The 7980-nt window shown below is 42.3% G+C and overlaps 1 pseudogene across 1 annotated transcript; it reads left to right on the top strand.

Annotated features, from left to right (window-relative positions):
* The first annotated feature begins 1449 nt into the window (after positions 1 to 1449).
* Positions 1450 to 2937, top strand: LOC308278936 (nuclear pore complex protein Nup50-like; annotated as a pseudogene). Its single transcript has 2 exons — positions 1450 to 2501; positions 2644 to 2937. The product of its transcript is annotated as a nuclear pore complex protein Nup50-like (transcript).
* Positions 2938 to 7980: the final 5043 nt, after the last annotated feature.

The raw sequence follows: 7980 nt of genomic DNA, 5'->3' as shown, positions 1-7980 counted from the left end.
TTCCAGTGTCCTCCAAGTAACATACAAGGTGTCAGATTTCATCATAAAACCCACATATACGCAGGTTCTTTTATATGAATACATAAAACGGAGCCCCAAAAGTTCCTAAAGCATAAAAGATCTTTAACAAAATATCACATTTTGAGTTATGGTATGCATATTGCATTTTCCCCTGTAATTTTCACCGTAATAGTGATAGTCTTAGCAGCAAAAAAAGTCGCTGGGAATGTTAAGGAAAAAAGCCATACACATCTTCTAATTTAAAAATGAACTCGGTTTTGAGAGGGTTAAAAGGCAAGTAATTTCATGCCATTTCTTGTAAACATCACTACACATGCAGATGCTATCAGTACTGCACTGTTAAGGTGTGGGATGATATGGTTTGGGGGAAACTGTCCCCGCGGACCCCTGTTAAGGTTCTGGACACAATTCCCCTCAGAACACACACACACAAAAAAAAAACCCAAAACAGAAAAAAATAGAAAATTCGCAGGTTCTTGTCCTAAGCTAAGGGTAAATACACTATAGCCCAGACTCTTGCTGAAGATTTAAAGAAGTTTATTAAAAAGAAATACAGAAGATAGTTACAGCCCCATGCTATGGGGGGGCATTCGATTGAATGCCCAACCAAAGATACAGCATTTGGGCTGGACCTTTTATATCCATGACCTCCATCTTCTTTATATAATTGTGAAGTAGTAAATGTCCCTGTTAGGCTCCTCCCCCAGCAAAGTGTGGCAAGGTGTCTCCTTTCACAAAGGTGGACCCTCTCCTCCCATCCTAGCTAGATTGCTAATTACCTTTAGCTAGGTTAATTTAATTGCCTGCTTCTAGGCAGAAACCAAATCCTTTCACAGATTTGCCCCTCACACAATTTTTGGAATATATTAATAATCATAGCTTTCTCAAATCTTTCTAGGCCATTCCCAATACACAATAACGGTCCTAAATATCCTGGGCGTCTAGGACAGTCAGTGCTGTGGGGCAGCGTGGTTGGCTGCACATCCTGAAACGTTTTCACCTTATTTCCTCTTCATTTTAAAAAAGCAGGATCAACCAGGTGTGACTAGACAGTGCCAGTATTATCCTAACAATATAAACAGCTTGCTTACTATAAATCATCCATAACAAAACCCGGGGGAATTCTCAATTCTAAAAGGTAAACACAAAACTGACCACCACTTTCCTCCCTAGGCTGAACAAAATGGCAGCATGGAGCATGCTGGCCGCCATGTCCCCAGCGGTATGAGGCCAAGCAGGTGGCGCTGCCTGGTGCCCAGCAGAGGGACACAGCCAGGGGGGCCATGGTGGTAGGGGCTCCGGGCTTGCTGACCACCGAGTCCCGCGAGGCTCCCCGCGCTGCTGGAGCAGCTGGGGTCCGCGATTGCTGCCAGGGCCCTGCGAGCCACCACGACCACCACCCAGTGAGCACCAGGGAGGTTCAACAAAATGGCCAAAAGAATTGGCGAGAAGGAACTGACAGATAGGAACTGAGATAAAGAAGATGAGGCTGAAGAGGTGGGAACATTCTTAGTAGCCAGTGAGGAAGTCTTGAAGAAAAGAGCCATAAAGAAAGCAAAGCGCAGAAATGTTGGCTTTGAATCTGATAGTGGAGGAGCTTTTAAAGGCTTTAAAGGCCTGGTGGTGCCTTCTGGAGAAGGAGAGTTTTCTGGATTTGGTGGTCCCCCGGGAAAGCCTCTGGAAGGACTCTCAAATGGAACCAGCACCACCAACGCCTCTCCCTTCGCCGCCCCAAAGGCAGTGGCAGCGGCAGCGCCCACGGCAGCCTTCAGTTCATTTGCCTCAAATGGCCCTACTGCCTTGGTCGATAAGGACAAGAAGCTTTCAGCTGCCAAATCCAACGGCAGAGGTCAGTAGCCCTCCTCCAACCAGGCTTCCAGTGGCGCCTGTGCGGGGAGCGCCTACCACAAGCAGCTGGCTGCCTTGAACTGCATGGTTCGGGACTGGATCGTGAAGCACGTGAACACCAACCCACTCTGTGACCTGACACCCATCCTTAAGGACTATGAGAAGTACTTGGCGTCTATTGAGCAGCAGCAGGAGGCCAGCGGCAGTAGTGGTTCTGAAAGCGCAACTAACAGGCTGTGGGTGGAAATGCAGCTCCCTTCCCTGTTTGGTTCAGCAAAGCTCCACCAGGAGGCGACGTTCTCTTTTCATGGCTGCAAGGCTGAGGACACATCCCAGAAGGTGGAGGGAGTTTCTGAAAAGACAGACTCAGCAGCAGTAGCCAGGAGCGCCTCGTTTAGTTTTGGCAAGAAGATCGACAGCTCTGTTTTGAGCTCAGTAAGCTCTGCTCCTCTGACTGGATTTTCCTTTTCCCCTGGAAACTCCAGCTAATTTGGCAGAGATACTGCCCAGAGCAAACCCGGCTTCACCATTTTCTGCTAAAACTGATAATCAAGCAGACGGTGGTAATAATGAATGCAAAGGTGGAGAGGAAGAAGAGAACGATGAGGCCCCCCAAGGTGGTGATCACTGAAGTGAAAGAGGAGGAATGCTTTCTTTTCTTTTCTTTTTTTTAAGATTTAAAGAAGTCTATTAAAAGATAGAAATACAGAAAATAGAAATACAGCTCCATGCAAAAATGGCATGAGGGGGTGACTCGAAATGAATACACCCGAGGAGGATGCTTTCTACTACAAAAAGTGTAAACTACTTTACAAGAAAGAAAATGAATTTAAAGAGAAGGGTGTGGGTACCTTCCATTTAAAGCCCACAGCTAACCAGAAGACACAGCTCATGGTGGGGGCTGATACCAATTTAGGCAACATACTATTGAATGCTCTGATTCCACCCCATATGCCGTGTACTCGAACAGGGAAAAATAACGTCCTTATTGTCTATATCCCAAACCCACCGCTCAATGAGAAGAACCCCACCGTCCCGGCCACCATGCTAATTCTGATAAAAAAGTAGAGAGGACGCACAAGTTTTTGCTGGAGAGGGATGCATGAGAACCACAGGGGCCTGCGCATGCCGCCGCTGCCCTCAGCCTGCCTCGCCCTGCTTCACCTCTGTGACTGTCTGACCTTCTAGGTAACGTAAAACTTCTGTGCGAAGTTTAAGGCCAATACATCTTTCCATGTTGTATGTCAAGAAACTGTTCTCCCTTCTTAAGAACAGTCTACTGTGCGAAATACATTCGAATGAATTTTTTGGACGATTTTTAAATTTTCATTTGCTTACTAAAGATAACCATAAATGACTTCTTAATGGACTGCAATCAGGGTATGGAAGAGCTTTCCCAAAGGCTTTGCACCCGCAGTCTGGGCATTGAGGCCCCGCTATGGTCGGCTGCTCTGAGAGCCTGGCACCCTCACCAGATGAACCGTGCGCTGTGCTGTGATGGAGACCCTGGCCCTTCCCAGTGTCATACGCCAATCCCAGCAGAGCGTGCATGCTCATTTTCACCTTCGCGTAGTCATGTTTGCTGTCTGGGATCTTTAACCCTATGGGCTGCCTTCCCAGAATCTAGGGACTGCCTTCCACTTTACAAGGGTTGACAGCTGGTTTTTGCCCAGGAGGTGCTGGTGTTTGTCTCCCCCAAAGACAAGATAGAAGGGTTTGCTAGGAATAGGTTTTATTTATTTTTATTTATTTATTTATTTATTTATTTGTTTATTTATTTATTTATTTTTGGTGGTACTGGGGTACCTGGAAGCCCTTCTACCTCCGGGCTACACTCCCAGACCTATTTTTACATTTTTTTTTGGAAACAGGGTCTCCTAAGCCAGTGCATGCGGCTGGCTTCTAACCTGCGCAATCCTCCTGTCTCTGCCTCCTAAGCGCGGGGATTACAAGCGTGCGCCACCACGCCCAGCTAGGAATGGGTTTTAAAGCACAGATTTGTTATGAGATATAGTTAGGTCAGAGTGAAGCCACACTAAAATACATAGGGGTTTGCTTACATATGAATGAATTTGCTAGGAAACAGAGAATCGACGTAGTGGAAGAGAAAATTATGTGTAAAGTTTGCATTTAACCTTAGATGGCAGTATATTATAGATTTGCTATCTGAAATGCCTACTTATTTTTTAAGATGTTCAAAGTATCTTTTTGTAAAGGAGCCATGGCTCTGAGTGGACAAAAGTCTCCGTGTCGCTCTCCAGAGCGCTCGGGCAGCGCTCACATGCATCGAGGCTCACTCCGCATGAGAGTTGCACGCGAGACAGAGTGTCTCCATTTCTGCTTGCCTCCCTCAGCCTCCCAGTACAGGTCTCCATCATCATGTTCAGAGTCAGTGCCGGGACCACGTGTGTGTTCTGATCTTTAGTACTTAATGTATTCTGACTTAGGAAACAGGAGGCAGAAGTAATGGGGCGGTGCAGTTGCATTTTGCACTGCAGTCTTGAGATGTGTCTCGCAATGAGACCCTGCTACTCAAGCACTTGAGGAAAGGTGACTAGCCCGCTCATCATGCGGTTCTCAGGCTTCTCAGAACCAAGCCATCTTCAGACTCAGTGGGAGCATCCAATTAAGTATGACTTGGAAAACAGCAGAGAGGGGACTTGGCCGACCCGCACTTTTGTTTGGTTTTGAACCTGGAGTTTAGGGTATATTTTGTGTAGGTGAAATAGCAACAGGGTTAGGGAACCAGGTTCAAGTCTGTATATGTCATGAACCTACTGTGTAATAATAGGTAATTTACATGCTCACTTTTGACCTTTGTCTTCTCAATTGTAAAATGAAGAAATTTAATTTGATTTGCTCTAAGACTTCTTTCTCCATAAGCCATTAATGCCTGTGTTGGATCTTAGTATTTCTTCACTCTCTAGAAATTGAGAATATGATGATAGACAAAGAGTCAAACCCCTGGCCTTCTGTATCCCATGGAGTAGAGGCAATCTCTCTCTTCTTTCTATTGAATCAGAGAAGTATAAGGGCTTTGATTACTGTTCAGTTGCTAGATTACTTTATTCTTTTGAACAGACCAAATACCACCTGAGTCTTAAGAGATCAATGGCATGGTCTAGAGGAGGCAGAGAACGGAAGAGACTCCCCTGCTAATGGGAATGCCAATGAGGAAATTGGGGAACAGCAGGCTGACAATGAGGTAGATGAAGAAGAGGAAGAAGGTGGTGAGGAAGAGGAGGAAGGTGACAGTGAGGAAGAGGATGGAGATAAAGATGCGGAGGCTGAGGTAGCTACATGCAAGCTGGCAGCTGAAGATGATGAGGATGACGATGTTGATACCAAGAAGCAGAAGACTGATGAGGATGACTAGACAGCAAAAAGGAAAAGTTAAACTAAAAAAGGCTGCCGTGTCCTATTCACCCTCCACTTCCCATCTCAGAATCTAAACGTGGTCACCTTCAAGTAGAGAGGCTTGCCCATCCACCATGGGCAGTGCCACTTGAAGATGACACCCGCTCTCCACCACCCAACCAAAACCACGTGATTTTGCAACGGGAGGAAAAAAAAAAAAAACCAAACTTCCAAGGCCCTGCTTTTTTTTTCTTAAAAGTACTTTAAAAAAGGAAAATTTGCTTGTATTTTTTTATTTACATTTTATATTTTTGTACATATTGTTAGGGTCAGCCATTTTTAATGATCTCGGATGACCAAACCAACCTTTGGAGCATTCTGTGTCCTACTTCTGACTTTACTTGTCGTGTGACCATGTTCATTATAATCTCAAAGGAGAAAAACCAAAACTTGTAAAAAAAAAAAAAAGCAAAAACAACAAAAAACAATCTTATTCTGAGCATTCCAGTAACTTTTTTTGTGCATGTACTAGCTGTACTATAAGAAGTTGGTTTGTATGAGATGGTTAAAAAGGCCAAAGATAAAAGAGTTCTTTTTTTTCCTTTTTTTGTCTATGAAGTTGCTGTTTATTTATTTTTGGTTTTGGCCTGTTTGATGTATGTGTGAAGCGATGTTGTCCAACAATAAACCGGAATTTTATTTTGCTGAGTTGTTCTAAAAAAAAATAAAAAAGAATAAAAAATAGGACTGGGAATGTAGTTCAGAGGTAGTATGCCCCTGGGTTTGATTCTAGGTGCCACAAAATAACAACAACAAAAAAATCAAAAACAAAAACAACAAAAGATAAAAATAATTATTAAAGAGGGAGACTAGACCATACTTGGAGAATGAATCAACTACAGAAACTGCTGATGAAGGAAACTGCTCAGTAAGGAAGAATGTCCTGTGATGATGCATAGGTGGCTGAAGGAGGCCACCTAATCTTTCTGTTTTTACCTTCACTTCTGCCTCCAGGGTATCTTTTTGTGTATCATATTCTGAGAAAAAAATGAACTTGATTCTTTTCAAGAAATGAACAAAAACGAAGAATGGTCTGCAGTCTGAGAAACTAAAACATAAACGTGTGTGTGTGTGTGTGTGTGTGTGTGTGTGTGTGTGTGTGTTTCTTAAGTAGAGACTAGTTTCTGCATCTACCCATCAGTAGGAATTCCAATGTTTGGATAATATCCAAAGTTTTCTAAAGGGATAAAAGAGAAAATTTAGGTAGGGATATTTCAGGTAATGTCAGTTCCATATTTTAGCTCAAAGATATGGGGATAGATACCTTTAATCTACAAAGTCCTACCTCATCTGTGACTCCTTGAAGTTTTAAGATTATCACTCTCTTAAAGAATCTTTCTTAGCACCCTTATGAGAAATAAGCTCAGGCAGAATGAGGCCACATACCCAATCATTATATCAAGTAGTGAGATGAAAAGTCAGTACATTACCAGTGAAAATTACTTCCTTCTGGAATTTATTCTTAGTGTTTTGCTTAGAAACATAAGTTTAGGACTTGGTTATTTAAAATTGTTTGGCTATATCACAAGACTTGGTAGGTACATGTGGGATAGAGGAGCTTTGTTGGCATGTTTTGACCTAGAAGTTTTAATAATATAATTTAAATTGAGATTTTTGTCTGAAGCTAACAATTACAAGGGAGTCAAGTGTGAAAAGGGAACTATTTTAATATTATCTCTGTCATTAACTAGCTAGGTTACTTTAAACAAATCTCCATTCTGTAGATCTCAGTTTCTCCATTTACAAAATAAGAGTTAAAATAAATGAGTTATTTCTGTCAATTCTGAGGTTCCAGCAAAATTAACTGGAAAGTAAACTATAATTGACATAACTACTGTTAACTACTGTGAAGTGATCTGAGAGTAAATGACTCCTCTGGTCAACAACTTTAGTGTAGAGCTCTTTGAGAAGGAAGTAACTGGTAAGTTAAAGGAAAATTAAAACAGCTTATTGTTTTCTTTAATCATGTTCCTATCCTAGAAATTAATCTGATGACTTTTCTCTCTAAGGATATGGCCTAAGAAGCCTAGTTTCAATTCTGAGAAGGAAAGAGCTTTCTGTTCTTCTCAAAAAACACCAATTGGCCTTAGTTGAAACCCAAAGTTCTTGCTTAGGGTTCTCTGCTAAACTCAGAGGTGCCTGTGGATTTAAATAAAGATAATCACAGGTTTCCATAAAGAAAGTTAGATGAGGGCTATGGAAGGCCTTATGCCATCTTTCTAAACCCCAAATAAAAAAGTGAAGGTCCCATAACACATTTGAGAATGAGAGCTGCTTCTCATCTAGCAAGCACAGCCTTTTCAATCTCATAATAAAGAAGCTGAGGCAGCTGATACTTCTGCAGTTAGGCTGGGAATTGTAGAGCTAATCTGCTCCACTGGAATTGTGATGGGAGTCTGTATCACCTCTAAGAACGGAATACCGCTAATCACTGGCAACCCAGAGCTAACAGAAGTAAAACGATTTAGTTATGGTCTCTTAAAACCAAAGAATGAGATGGGCATGTTAGCACATGCTTATAATCCTAGTACTTAGGAGACTAAGACAGGAAGATTGCAGGTTCAAGTCCAGTCTCATCAACTTAGCAAGGTCTTTGAAATTATAGCAAAACCTTGTTTTTAAAAAATAATTCCCAAACCATTTTTATATATTATTGGTTCATTTGAGTCACATATATTAATGGAGTACAAGATG

This window comes from Muscardinus avellanarius (genome assembly GCF_963383645.1).
Source record: "Muscardinus avellanarius genome assembly, chromosome: X".
NCBI classification, from domain to species: domain Eukaryota; kingdom Metazoa; phylum Chordata; class Mammalia; order Rodentia; family Gliridae; genus Muscardinus; species Muscardinus avellanarius.
The sequence above is the reverse complement of the archived record's forward strand: the minus strand, read 5'-3'. Positions and strand labels throughout refer to the sequence as shown.